Source organism: Amyelois transitella, chromosome 12 (genome assembly GCF_032362555.1).
Source record: "Amyelois transitella isolate CPQ chromosome 12, ilAmyTran1.1, whole genome shotgun sequence".
NCBI lineage: Eukaryota > Metazoa > Arthropoda > Insecta > Lepidoptera > Pyralidae > Amyelois > Amyelois transitella.
The window spans coordinates 213,176-229,269 of NC_083515.1; the positions used below are offsets into that span (position 1 = coordinate 213,176).

At 38.2% G+C, this 16,094-nt stretch overlaps 1 protein-coding gene and 1 non-coding gene across 3 annotated transcripts in view; both read left to right on the forward strand.

Annotated features, from left to right (window-relative positions):
* The window catches only part of LOC106142333 (prominin-like protein), a 58,190-nt gene that overhangs the window by 4,097 nt on the left and 37,999 nt on the right, over positions 1-16,094 (forward strand). The window lies entirely within an intron of this gene.
* On the forward strand, positions 10,762-10,833 carry Trnae-uuc (transfer RNA glutamic acid (anticodon UUC)). Its single transcript has one exon. It is a non-coding gene; the product is annotated as a tRNA-Glu (tRNA).

Here is a 16,094-nt window from a genome sequence, read left to right on the forward strand (position 1 = left end):
CCAATATTAAGATGAAAAAACTTCATATGACTGCAATATTTATTTTGTGACAAAGGTTGAGGTTGCGGTAAACTTAGATAAATTTTCTCATTTTGTACCAGGCTAACAGAACAAAGCAACAGCTGATGCTAACAGCCGAATGATAAGATATCATTGATGTGTTTAACAAACGCGAGGCGTCACGAATGGCGTCTCGCCCCCCTACCCGTATCCTCCGCAGTCGGCTATTGATAACAATGGTTACCGCGTACTGTTGTCGACTCATGATCGCCTAGTACTTTTTCAGCGCTTATATACTTTTCAGTTGATCATAAGGAAAAGAATACGCAAAATATTAAATTTTGTTCGAGTGTGTAGTGTTGGCAAGATGTATAAAAATGATAATTTGAAAGTACATATTTAAATTAACACTTGGAGATTAATATCTCTATCAATACTTGAATCTCTGCCAGCTTCGATCTCAACTGTGAAGTTATTAACCTAGTGAGGTAGCTCCCACCACAAATAGTCCAGTCGTATTACCTCGTACGTTTGAGGGTTCCGCACCAATAGGGTCAAACAGGGGTATTACTAAAATTTCGGTGTCCGTCTGTCATCACTCATCAGGCTTTCAGACTCATGAACCATTGTAGTAACTTTAATTCTAAAATAAGTTATGTTTGTCGCCGGTAACTTAATGTGACCTTGTATCCAATTTTTACAGATGATACATGTATTATCGATGCAGCTATAACAAGAAAAAGAAAATCAATTTAATAAAAAAAAATTATTAAAATTTTTCCATACAATCAGGCCTCTTTTACCGTTTTAGGATTCCTAAAACCTACCTAAAAAGTAAAAACTCATTCTCTCTCTACTCTCTCGGTCTGGCCGTCTGGGACCAGGCTATATCTCATAAACCGTGAAAGCTAGAAAGCGGAAATTTTAAATTTACAAATTATGTATTGCCCCATTGCTGCTATAACATCGAATACTAAAAATTACATATTATTATGTTGTCAATTGACAATAAGTTGACAGAAAACGTGTTTTTATCGTTTTTTTCTCGGTAACAGTAACAGGCAGACGCTTAAATTTCCCAGAATATTTAAGTGTATAATATTTTCTTTAAAAATAAACGATTAAATACAATAAAGTAATTATTAAAGATAATATAAAAAACAATTTTTTATAAACAGAACGTGAATATAAAAAAAATATTTTGCGATTCCGACTCACACTTGGCCGGTTTTATTTGATTCAAATTCAAAATTTTTATTCTTTTTATAGGATACTTCATATCGCTTAATAATTGTCAAAACGTATGGTTTAACAACATTGGTTGACGTCAAATTGTGAGGTATAATCGATAGCATATAGTGTAGTCTAAGTCATTAAAAGTTTTCATTACATGTAAGGCGTGGCCGTCTTGTCAAACGACGCAACGTAACGTACTGTTTGGTGCAATAGAAACTATATTCAACAATTACTTTTCATAGGTTTGGCCGATTTCCAAAAAAAAAGGTAAATAACGCTTTAAATGTTAAAAAAACGTTTTATTCAACGAAAACGATTGAAATTATGTTCATGCCTAAAACGATTTTTTTATGTTCAGTTCGAACGAAAACGAAACAAATCGTTTTGCAGGTAAAAAGTCGATAACGTTTCAAAAAAATATACCGTTTTCCAAGCCTACCTATTTGGTGCAATAAAAACGAATTCGTCTGTCAGTTGGTTGCCGTTGCCACACGCAAAGTTGTATGATCCCGTTGTTCTACTTTCCGTAGTTTTATTTCGTACACAGTCGCTTCGCTAAACGTGGTCCGCATGTAGGCAGAAATGCCACTGTGCTTAATATATGACCAACAAGCAATAAAAATAATATAACCGGCAGCAGTAGGTAAAAGGTTTCGCCAGCGGCTTCGCTCGCGTCATAAGTACCCATATTCTCCGTACAATCCAATTCAGAGGTTTTGACGGGAATGAAAGACGGAAAAACATACACACTTTCACATGTATAATAATCAGTAAATATGGACAGTTTGCCACGATGCTTGCATTTTTGATCGTCTTCGAACAAGGAGGAGGTTCTCAATTCGACCGTATGTTTTTTTAATGTATATTAAGGTATATTTTGCATCCAGAAGAATAGTCTCCGATAAGTCCCATAAATATTTGGTTAAAATCAAAAGGTATAAATGTGGAAGATATTCCAGGGAATACCTTGGAACTCAACAGAATAAGAGCTCTGTAGTTAATTTTGAAATAATGTTGTATATGGCAAAGGCCGCTTCTCACAAGGAGATGGGATAACCATAATACGCATTTATCTATCTCAATGACTAGTGATAAACAGTAGTCAACAGCGTATTAAGCTAACTTGAAAAGAGGTAATGGAGAGAAGGAGAGCAGATGTTAAGTATATAGGAAATATGCTGAAAATAATAAAATATTTGCGCTGGTAAAGAAAAGATGATGCACGCTCAAAACAGACTGTCATTTATTTTTCTTATTTTAAAATACATAATGTTTGTCCTTTACAAAGGAGTTCGGAATACTCTAAGGAGTTCGTAACAAAGTACTATAAGTATTTGGAATACTCTCTCGAAAAGCAGAGCTAGGTTTACATAGTGTTTACAGGTCGCGCGGGCCGCTAATCTAGGTCGCGCCCGCACTGCGCCGCTCTCGATCTGGGTCTCCGGCGATGCATTGCGTCTGTCACGAGTGCCGCCAGGCAGGGATATCCTGGGCCCTGGGTAACTGCATCCTGGGTTCTTCTGTGGTTTATGCTGGGTGTACAGTACATACATACATATAATCACGTCCATATCTCTTGCGAGGTAGACTGATTCAACAGCCTTGAAAAGAATGAAAGGTCACGGTAAGCTGCATTGTGATATAATTTAGTGACAGGTCGGAGTTTTGTTATCCCCTACAAGAAGAATCCTAAGTTATTATTAATCTATACTATAAAAAAAAATTGCTTGACTTCACAGTGGGGTTTCCGCCGCTACTTTTCGGTCGTCTAATCTCTCGTAATTTTTCTCCAGAATAGTGGTCAATACCATCTTTAAGCCATACATCTGTATGCGACCTTTCAGTCTGTTTACCCCGTAAGGCATAAAGACGTAATTATATATCGAATCACGATGTCATAGTTTATTTTGACGACTAGCGACCCGCCCCGGATTTGCACTGGTAGCATTTATAGATATGTATAAACCTTCACAGAAATCCCTCTCCGAAATTTCAAACGAACTGTTGAAAGTGAACTGAACAAAACCACAACTTTACGAGATTAGCGCATAAGTACATACAGACAGGGGAAATACGAAGACCATACTTGATAATATGTAGTGATTTCTGTGAAATTAATTATTCACCAAGTCTTTTGACACATATCTCTTAGAATATAAGTAAAGAAACACTTTATAGATCTTACCCTATGATAACTGTACTATCAGTGAATGTGATGACACACGATGTGTGTTCGTTGATAAGAGAAGCTAATTGCTCGTAGATTCTTCTCAACCAACAACCGGCAATATAATGTTACTCTTATCTGTCAATTCTACAACGATAACAGTTCTAACGGCCCCCGATTGATAGCGAATTTGATAAATTATGTACCGAAACATAATGAAAAGGAAAACCCATTACGCTGGGATTTTATGTCCAATATATATACATATATGTATATTGGACATAAAATCGTCTATATCCCTTGCGTAGTAGACAGAGCCAACAGTGTTCAAAAGACTGATATGCCACATTCAGCTGCTTGGCCTAAATAATAGAATTGAGATTCAAATAGTGACAAGTTGCTAGCCCATCGCCTAACTAAGAATCCTAAGTTTGTAAGCCTATCCCTTAGTCGCCTTTTACGACATCCATGGGAAAGATATAGGGGCGGTCCTATTCTTTTTTCCATTGATGCAGCCACACGGCTCGAATATAACTAACAAGAAATGGCAATAGATATTGATATTAAAACAGTAGTAATTTTTATAAATTAGGCGAGTGAGCGGACTTGGACCTGCATACTTCTCCCCGCCTCATTCTATCATCGAACGTTATGGATGTTGGGTAGTGATTCCGTCCATGTGTCCAGCTCGGTCTCGGCCAATGGGCCACTGTTGGAGTAGTTTCGACACGACAGTCTGCCGACAGAATCACGCCAGCTGCGCCGATTTAGGTCGCACTCTTGCGCAACGCTCGACGTCTTAACGATGTTTTCGGGACCCTTTCGGGAGCACCATACTACATGTTTATTTTTGTACATATTATTGTTTCCTTTTTTTATCTTTTTGTTATGGTGTTCTATGAATAAATTCTTTTTATGTTTTTACTTTACCTAAAACTTCATGCGAAGTCACTACAACGATATATAGCCCAGCACGATAAGACCATTCTTAGCATAACGAACAATTTCTCTTAACTGGTTCATTGGGATATACTTTAAACAGTTAAGTCATGACGCCGATTTTGTAACGTTGATGACTCACAGGCACCATTACTACGAATATAGACACTTTGCGTTTAATCACAAGGTTGGAATTAGCTTAACAAAGCTGTGAAAGCAGTCCGTTGCTTAGCAACCAGTTATTCGTAATGCAGAAATGGAATGGACCATTGGACCTTGGACGCAATCGAGAATTTCTTTATAGTTTTTAAATGGCAAAATATTGGACATGACTAGTAAACTAAATTTTTATTACCTAGTAATGAAAAAATCTACTTATTAAGTGAACTTTTGCAGCGATTTCGTGTTTACTTATTCAGAGAGGTCATTGCCATGCGTTTTATTAACTTACGTTACTTAACCTTAAACTTTATGGAGATTTAGATGTTTTCTTATTAAGACTCAGTTAGTGTGAGCTGTAGAGGTACTGGTGGACTGGTGGATAATCACGTAGTTATCCCTTACGGGGTAGACAGAGACTACAATCTCGAAAAGAATGAAAGTTTAAATTTATTCAAGCTTTTTATACTTTAAACATCATTTTGAATGAAATGCATACCGGCCACAATTTCACGTGCCCGTCCCAAACAGTCGTTCACCCGTGTTATATGTTTAGTTCGCCCCCTCAGTATCTGTAACTATGTCAGCGCGACGCCGCCCCTCCGCGGTACACCTGATTCTGAAGTCCCTTGCACAGGTACTGGCCATTTTTGCCATGCGCGCGCACCGTCATTTTGAGTCATCGACAAATCACATTCTAAACTCCTTTTTTTATTATGTATTCTTTTTTTCAAGGTCCGTTTGAAATGAAACCAATATGAGATAAATTTTTATCTTAGTTGTATCATGACATTGTACCATGGTAAAGTGTCGAAGGTATATAATCTATAGACCTTTTCCCCGGAGAAGTAGAATGATTATATCTTTCCACTTGCACGCATCTGCATTAAATACTCCTGTGTCATCCATCTATATTAATTAATGTATCTACATGTGAAAAAAACGGGGAAAATTATTCATCCTTGAGGGCTTCAATGACCTTAGGACCAATAAAATATACTGTCACTTATTTTCAGTGATGATAGGCAAAATGTTGTCCGATTGACATATATTTTCATGTTTCGTTAGCTGTTTGCGATGGTCATTAACCAAAGTAAACTAAAAAGTAAAAAATTACGAGTATTATTGTGTAAACGTCGCGTCGAAATAAGATACTTTTTCCCTTTCAACCGTTGACTTTGCAGTGAGAAGAAAAAATTGACACGCATGGCCTTCATAGGGATTTATGAACTTGGACATCTTTCTCCTGACGTTTGTCTCGGTGACATCCTCACCTCTCCGAAGAGTTCATGCGGCACGCCTTCTACCATTATTCTGTATTGATGTGTGAATGACAGTATCTATCTACATCTATGTCTGGTTTGTGCCCCTGCCGAGTCGTCCCCTCGTTCACGTCCGCTCATTTTGCACCCACGATTGCGCGTTGATTATATCCATCCCGTGTCATGATTGTGGTCTAGATTTTTACTAAGGAATCACTGGGTGGGAATTACCAGAAATAGTCACATGTAGTCATGGCAGCCTGACAAGAGACGCTTCGTGACATTAACGGAAAATCCGAAAAAAATACGACCATAATGTACTTAGTCTATGTAGTGACAATATGTTCTATCTACTCTGTTAAGAATAAATATGATATGTTTGAGTTTTGCTTTTATATATATAATATTAAATTATCCGCTATTAAAAAAAGACCATTTCTTACAGGGTGCACTGTTCACTGTTGGCATTCGTCATTGATGTAAAGCAGAATAATTTAGTTTTATGCCTTAAACTTTCTTATAATTGTCTCGAACTTAGTTTCTTTTTTACAAAGCGTGTAGGTGTACCGAAGATCTTATTAATCTAAACCTATTGGTCAGGTACCACATCAGTCTGATGGAAGCTTCGCTAAAGCCAGAAAGTCCCGTTATATCGTCCAGTTACGGCCAATATAGCCGTATAGGCTATATGGGAGTTGGTTTCTGATTTCCAATCCTGATCCTGACAGTTCTATCAGTCGGACAATCACGACTGGCACTTTGAGCGTCAGTGGTCGAATCGGTGATTGCCCGGTTAAAATGCGTGATGCGCATAAAGGCACAGGTTCGAATCCCACTTCGACCATGTATCAATGACTATTTTCGATGTTATGTATATAAGTTTGAATACTAACCGATGCTCTTACGGTGAGGGAAAAGATCGTGAGGAAACCTGCACATTAAGAAGGATTTGTATCCACGATCGATCAAATACGGGTTAGGTTCCCCTGCAGAGGATGCAACGTGGATTAAAGCCAGGAGGAAGAAGAAGACAATTTACATACCCTGATGGACAAAATTTGCAAGAGTGTTTCATGAAAAATGTTGTTGCGATATGATGTATAAACGCATCCATGTACGTTTACGAATGTACGGTCGCGTTCATAATTGCAGTCATAGTTCGCAAAACTTTATAGCTTGCAGTCACCGCTGTCACTCACACATTCACACAAATAACACAATAAACAACAAGCGGTTAAGCGTTGGGTAACGCGCCATCAAGAAGAGGGTAGTGTAAAAAGTCGACCGCTCAGCGACCGTCGTCCGCTAATCAACACAGCGACACGCCACACAGCGGAGATCCATGGTGGAACAGTACGAAAATAATGGCTTCATACCGACCAGAACATTTGCGGAACAGTTCGACACATCAGTGGTTACTGTTCGTCGAGTTTGCACCGTGAGGGACTATTCCACAGACAGCCAGCAAGAAAGCCGTATTTATCCGAAATAAATAAGCAAAAACATTTAGAATTTGCTCGGCAGTATTTGGATTTTGACTGGAACACGGCGATATTTACGGACAAAAAGTTCGTTTACGTCATCGCAACACGGTAGGCTTCATTTATGGCGAAGAAATGCAACTCGGTATGAAGAAAAAAATATTGTGCCAAATGTGGAGTCTGGACGCATATCTGTAAATATGTGGGGCTGGATGAGATCTGCTGGACCTGGGGAACAGGTGTAGATAGCAGGATGCGCTACAGCTGCTCATTATGTGCAAGTGCTGCAAGAAACCATGTTACCAACTGTGCGGTGTATTTATCCGATTGATGATATGCAATATCATTTGTGCAAGACAACTACCCTGTGTATCGAGTCCATATAGTGCGTGAAAGGTTCTGCCAGTTTATATTAAAACTACTACTTAGATAGTATTTTAAGGACAGCTTCAATATCTTTTCTTTATGAAAACGAATAATTAAGCTGTAACCTTAATAACAGGAGATAGGTAAATTAGTGTAATATGCTGTATGTATACCTTTATTATAATCAGCAATATGTAAACAAAACTATAGGTAAACTGTTTCAATAAAATTTACTAATTTTAATTATTGAGTGTTTTATTTTGCTCCCTCTTGTTTAATATTTCTTGCTGATTTCCGTGTTTGAAGATACGGGTATCGTAATTCTTAGATATCAGTTAGTTAGTTAGTCAGTCAGTTACTTAGTTCAAATGGCACCTTGAAACATTAAAAATTGTCAGTAACAATATATATTTTTTTTAATAGACAGAAATTCCTTGAATAACTTCGGAATCCGCTAGTAACTAGAACAAGCGAGTGTGAGCAAGCGAGATTATCTAATATATCTTAGATCTCACTTGCACAAACGAAGTAATAAAATTGCTACCCAATAACTTTCAAAGGAACCACTACCTACCTACTACCATGTTAGGGTCGTGTGCAGACAAACTTTCAACTTTATTGAAATGACATAAGTCTGGCAGTCGCAGGCTTCCCTCTATAGGCAAATGTTATGCAAATAATGAGAGACGACGATATCTCGATCGACAATTATCGGGCCCAGTTCGGACATCGTTGATTACCCTCTCTTTCTGTTTTGTTATGTTATATGTCATAGAATAATAAACTATTTTACTTAGTAATCATTGGTATTAAAGACCGTATTCATTTGAAGGAATATTTATTCTTTTTAAATATGCATGTGTGTGTTTACCTAGTGGAACCACAGTGCACGCTATTTTAACCCGTAAGAATTTTAAAACTATGACTGCAGATATGAACGCGATCGTACCTACAGTCAACCGCATATGGAGTTACCCTGCATGGAACTATGGCGCGGAAATTAGAATTGAATTTGGGTAGGTTTACATGCTGTCGACTGTACACATAAAGGACACAGTCAAGTCTAAAAGGGAACTGGGAGTGAATCACTACCCATGTCATGGCCTTTATGCATTGATAAAATGTCGTCAATGCAAATGTAATGGTCGACATTTACGATTCGCGTTTGTTGAAATTGAGTGAATCAAATTTTCGTGCTAGCAAATTGTCACTATTTTAATCTCAATTCTATCATTTTGAATGTGGCCTATTGGTCTTTTCTTTTCCTTAACTTACCCAGCAAGGGGTATAGACGTGATAATATTTATGTATGATAGCTGTGCCCGCGACTTCGTCCGCGTGTAGAAGTTATTTTGGGCATCATTGAAACCCTCAAGGACGTGTTATTATTGTTATATAGCCTAAAGCCTTTTTCGATAAATGGTCTATTCAACACAAAAAGAATTTTTTAATTCGAACCAGTAGTTCCTGAGATTAGCGCGTTCAAACAAACAAACACACTCTTCAGCTTTATAATATTAGTATAGATATGTATGAATAAATAATTAGTGCTGGACGAAGGCTATATATCAGTACGGGAAAATCCCAAGGGATCAGCTATGAAGGGACAATTGTAACGGCAATTATTTGCGAGCGAAGTCGCGGTCAAAAGCTTGTGTAAGATAATTCTGTCCTTCATATGGTCATAACGTGACAGTATCAGGTGATAAATGCACCTGAACTAACACAAACATCCGTATGCTGCATTGTGTAACCATTGAGGCAGTGCAACAGACGACTCCATACGATGTAAGATGGGTCATATTACAATAGACATACATATAGCCACGTCTATATCCCTTGCGGGGTAGACAGAGCCACCAGTCTTGTAAATACTGAAAGGCCACGAATAGCTTTATGATGAAATTGACATTCAAATAGTGACATGTTGCTAGCCCATCGCCTACAAGAGAAATCCCCAGTTTATAAGCCTATCCCTTAGTCGCGTCTTACGACATCCATGGGAAACTATACGGCATACAATAGACGTAGAAGTTATACAAGAATATTAGTCTTATACAGTGTGTGAGAATGTTGTGACAAATTGCAACTTGAAAATTTAGAAACGCGTCTTTCACACGATTATAAACACAGTATGTCCATAACATAAGCTTGTAACGAATTTCCATGTAGTCTCTGATAGTTAGAAAATTAATTACCGAAGCATGTATACATGTAATTCTTCAAAGCTACCGTGCAAAGCCGGGTCGCGGTGCTAGAGTAGAGATATGGATGTCTATCAAACTAATAAATAAGTATAACCGCTAACTGTAAAAATTTGATTTATGTAGTAACATATATTTAAAGAAAAAACTTGAAAGTCTGTCGTATTATGTAGCTAACGTTTTGTTTTATAAAGAACATAATAATGATGCAGGCTGTAGTAAAGTCTATGAGATGACACATTCTCCTTATATATTTTATCATTTATGTAATGTTATTTCTATTTAAAGTACCTATTAGGTAGGTACACCACAGAATATATAACAGTACTAGAAGTGTAAATAACCTTCTGATCTGATCGTGTGGTTACATCTATGGCCGTCTGCAGCGCCGGCAGCTATCGATCCCTTGCACCTCTCACAAAGCCACCCCCTTATCCCCGGGAACTCACCCCCCACCCTCCCTCCCTCTCCCTTCGCAGGACGGACGATTTCGGCTGAACGGTTCAACGACACTTAGTTCCCATCATAAAACAATTGTATCATTACCTATACTATATTAGAATTCAAAATGCGTTCATTCAGAGCCTGCGTTGAATTTAAATTCTTTTTGTTTAAAATATTTTTATTGCACAGAAATTCTCACAAATGTGTTAATTTATTCGTGAACAAGAAATAGAAAATTGTTTGTTTGTTTGTTTGTAATATCTTTATTGCATAGAAATTTACACAGTAACAAGAAAATAGTACATAGTCATAAAAGAAACGAATCACTTGCAATGACGGAAATTAAATAAATTTTTAAATAACTTGCAATGACACACTAATCCCATGAAGCGAATTTTATTAAGTTATTTAAGAGGTTACAAACAGATAATTAAGAATTAACTCTATCACAAAACACGTAGTTTACATACTTATTGATCGTAAATTTCATCAACATCGTCATCTCCCGTATGGTCTAGTGGCTAGGATACCTGGCTTTCACCCAGGAGGCTCGGGTTCGATTCCCGGTACGGGAAGCATTTCATTTTTAAAGTTTTAGTTTTAATATCAATTTTTTTTCTGTTTTATTTTACATATATCATTGTATACTGTAAATGATTTAAACCTTCTTTGGCATTTTTTCAAGTTTTCTTGCCGTGAAACCGTGTCGACAGAACGTGAATTGGTATTTATTTTTGGCGTTATAGAATGGCCACTTAATTCTCGGGTCATTTCACTTCTCAAGGGCCTCTCGACCTCTCCAGCTTGATCGTAGGTTGTACTCTCTGAGGGCACTTGCAGGACTTTTTAATGTCAGAAATGTATCTATAGAAGGGCCCTTGCAGCCCCATTTTAATACCAGCCTCCGTAGCACGGCACGCGCGACGCCGTTTTTATCGCGCGAAAACAACCGCTGTTTCTATTTTTATTATGACTTAAAACATAAAGACAGCATATATACACTCTTGAAAAATACTGGCTGAAAATCTGCGCTGGCTTGTTCAGCGCATCACTGGTCCTGTTATGGTTTTCACATATTTACTTCATTTTGTGTACATAAATGTTGTGATGTCATAATAATATATAATTATTTTTTCTTCCTACTTGCAATGTTCAAAATAGGTACTTTAACACGTTATCAAAAGTCACATGTGGATGTAATGCATGTAAGATCATTCTAAGTTTCTTGGTAGTTTGTTATGGACATAGTGGCCGACATCGATATAATGTTGGCTATTTAATAATTTAAATGCGGTGATGAGTTAGACCTGGTGATAAATGTTTTTTATAATTTTGAATCAAAGAGGTGTAGATTAGCAAGAGCAGGTAGAAAAATGCCTACCATTATCGGGGACCAATCCAACAAGAACAAGCAGGTATCCACAAAACTGCCTGAAATGTTTGAATAACGGGCTACAAGGAGTTAACCTCCTGACTTAGCCATAAAAGCGCCAAATTTAGCGCCGAATGCGCTAACTTGGCCACGATGCTTCAGAAATCAGACCATACTAACACCGCCGCCTCCGCCCTCCATCTTAATTCTTTTTGTAATGACGCTGTGAAGTGAAATGACTCACTTACTGCAGTGTTATCTTGTGAGAGCATGACTAATTGATTTACTTGCACGTCAAACTTGGGAACACGTATGTAAGTCATGACAAACTTTATTTTCATTCAGAATTGCTGAATAAGAATGAACAATATAGATATTTTTTGTTCCTAAAGTACCTACTTCCTACATAGATCACGGTAGTCAAGGGTCTGTGGTCATATTTCCGTCCAGACGCTACCTTAAGCTTAAACTTTCAAAAAGATCGTCTATTTATTTCGAACTTTGTTGATGCAAAGATTATTGAATGTTTTGCAGTTTTGTTTTTATAGACGGTTTTCTATTTTATTTGATTTTATACTTGACATTTCTTCAGTCAGTCTACATGACCGATGTTCTTAAACATAATCAGTATATATGTTTGGGTTCACTCAGTTAATTCTTTGTTGTAAAAATTTAGTTCGATGTAATTATAACACACGATACACACGCTGCATATTGCATGCTTCCAAGCATACCTTGTGCTGGATATTATGATGCATTTATTGACTGCAGTCCCATGACCTAAAATATATATTCAGACTGCCTTTAATATCTTTAGGGATTTTGATTTTTCAAACAACAAATTAACATTCTTTGGAAGGCTATAAAACAATTTCAACTGATGTCACTGTTGAAAACGTAGGTTGTGCCAGCTGCTTCTCTTCCCATGCAGATTGGTATAGTCAACTAAGGGAAAGGCTTATAAACTTGGGATTATTTTCTAGGCGATAAAATCAATTAAGTAAGTCATACAGCTTAACGTGAGCTTCAGTCTTTTCAATACTTTTAGCTCTACTCTTTAGGTATTATATGTGGGTATTATTACACTTTCAAGTTCAAGTGCCTCAAAATAGTTGGAACCGTTCCGCGATTTCACATGGTAACGAGGTGTCGACATCAGGACGCAACATGTTACAGCATTGCTGAGGAGCACCGGAGCGAGGCGGTGGCGGCACGGCCAAGGCTGCTTCCTGGTCGCGTGGCTGGTGACAGAATGTTGCTAATTCACAGTGCAACTGGGAACACGAAAAATTGGGAGAAAGACCATTAATTATTCAATCATCCAAATATACTCTGAGTGATTGATTGAAAGAGAAAACGTATAGACGAACTAATAGTTATCTGCCCGTTAAAAGCTGGGAGACTAAAGGAAGGATATCCAGGAAGTTCCAGGTGGACGGACAAAAGTGAGATACAAAGAGATGATACTATAGAGTGTTCTAAAATCACAAGATTTTCCGCTAATATTTTTTGTGATATCGAGATGTGAAGACACGGCCTAGATCCAATTATTCCGTACTGTATTCTAACATTAAAAACAAGAACAATTGTAATAACGCATCCAAAAAGCGCTGGAAACAAGTGATGTTGGAGTTACAAAATAGACGTTGGATGGAGGATGTCAGATCAAGAGTACCCGAAACCGACTAGCTTGCATGAAGAGAGTTATGTATAAAGCGAAAGAAGTAAGCAGGGATCGTGGCCAGTGGAAAGATGTCTATGCCTCTGGGGAAGAGGCGTTATTTATGTATGAATCATGATGGAGTTGGAGGTAGCGAACGTTCCGGAAACCGTTTGATAAGTTCAAGTTGCGCATTCCCAGACAATTCAAACAACTATCCGTTCAAAAACCAAACATTATACTGTATTGCGCGACAACACATCTAAAGACGTATAGAAATCGGATTCCTCAGACAGACTGCCCGTCGCCTTTCTAGAAATCATTATAAACTAGCGTTACTATATCGGTACAAAACAAGCTATTTCAAGTCGATGCCAATGAGCGACTTGTGAGTACGGTACACATAACGGTTGGTTCAAGAGAGGAATTTTAATATAGCATTCGGTGCGTTATTGAAATGGAAGGTCCATCTACATACACATACATACATAAAATCACGCCTCTTTCCCGGAGGGGTAGGCAGAGACTACCTCTTTCCACTTGCCACGATCTCTGCATACTTCTTTCGCTTCGTCCACATTCATAACTCTCTTCATACAAGCTCGGCGGTTTCGGGTACTTTTGACCTGACCCTTTACCAGGACGTCCTTAATTTGATCAAGATACGTTCGTCTAGGTCTTCCCACTCCGACCTTTCCCTCCACACTCTCCTTGTATATCTGCTTAGTCAACCTGCTTTCATTCATCCTCTCCACATGACCGAACCATCTTAACATACCCTTTTCTATTCCTGTAACTACATCTTCTTTCACATCACAACATTCCCTTATCACGCTGTTCCTTATCCTGTCACTCAATTTCACACCCATCATACTCCTTAACGCTCTCATTTCCACTGCATTTATTCTGCTTTCATGCTTCTTTTGCCATACCCAACTTTCACTCCCATACATTAATGTCGGGACCAACACGCCCCTGTGCACAGCCAGTCGAGCCTTTTTGGATAGTTTCTGACTGCTCATAAAGGCATGCAAAGCTCCATTCACCATGTTCCCCGCGTTCACTCTCCTTTCAATATCACTATCATACTTGCCATCTGATGTAAACTTTGATCCTAGATATACAAACTCTTTCACTTGCTCCACTTTTTCTCCTCCAATCAAAATATTACATGCTGTCATTTCTTTCTCCATTTCAAAAACCAGTGTTTTAGTTTTACTTACGTTCACTTTCATTCCTTTCTCTTTTAAAGCTTCATGCATACAGTTTACCATCTCCTGTAACTCCTCCGCTGATGACGCCAGTATAACCTGATCGTCGGCATAGAGCAGACATTTGACGAGTAACTCATTCATCCTTAATCCACTTTTAGACTCTTTCAAATCTGTCAAACAGCTATCCATAAATAGGTTGAACAGCCACGGTGACGCAACACATCCTTGCCTAACGCCTTTCTCAATCTTAAACCACTCAGTGTGCGCTCCGTTTATCCTGACACAAGCACTCGAATCCTCATATAAGGATTTCAGTGCTCGTATTAAGAGACTGCTCACCCCATGCATAGAAAGTGCTGACCACAATTCATTCCTCTCAACTCTGTCATAGGCCTTTTCCAGATCTACGAATGTGCAATAGACTTTTTGACTCTTGGCCAAAAACTTTTCGGCTATGCACCGCAAGGAAAAGACCTGATCAGTACATCCCATTCCCTTTCGAAATCCCGCTTGAGCATCCCATATTTTGTCATCAGTTTCATTCCTGACTCTATTAATCAATACCTTAGCATACAATTTGCCGACGACGCTAAGCAGGCTTATACCACGATAATTTTTGCAATCCAGCTGTGACCCTTTTCCTTTGTAAAGTGGCACGATAACAGCCTTACACCAATCTTTTGGTACTCGGCCGCTTCTCCAACACAAATTGAAAAGGCAGTACAACTGACTAGCTACTACGCCTTTTCCTGCTTTAAGCATCTCGACCGACACTCTATCCCACCCAGCAGCCTTTCCCGCTTTCATACTCTTAAGTGCTTCCACAATTTCGAACATTTCAATTTCGCCTTCCATCTCATTCTCTTTTTCTTCGCTATAGCAGAAATCTTTCTTATTTCCTTCCTTTTTTTCAAATAAACTTTCAAAATAGTCCTTCCATATCTTTAGTACACATTCTTCTCCTTTCACAACGCTACCATCCTGGCATCTGATCCTAGTCAGCTCTCTGGTTATAGTATTTCCTCGGGCTGACCTTACGGATTTCCAGAATACTTTCAAATTTGACTGAAAGTCTTCTGATAGCCTTTTATCAAAATCCTCTTTATACTCTTCTTTCTTTCTAATCACAGCTTTCTTAACCAAATCTTTCATTTTCTTATATTCCTTACGTGCTTCATTCACATCTTCATCTATAACCTCTTGCATTCTTAAGTTAGCTTTTGCTGCTAACAAATCCAGCCATGCTTTCTTCTTTAATCGCACAAGTTCTTGCACATCTTTACTCATCCACGCATTTTTGTGATTTTTTCCTTTCCTTCTTCTACTTACACCACACACTTCAACAGCTACTTTCACAATTCTTTCTTTAAATTCCTTCCATCCATCTTCAATATCGCTCATTTCCTCTAAATCTTCAAATTCATCCTTCAGTCTATTAATATACTTCTTACCTACATCCATATCTTGCAAATTTTCTACTTTTACTCTTTCCAAAGCGCTGGTTTGCTCCCTTACCCTGTGCCGCCAGCGATTGAAGATACCCCTTATCCGGGATATCACCAGTAAATGGTCCGAGTCAATGCCAGCACC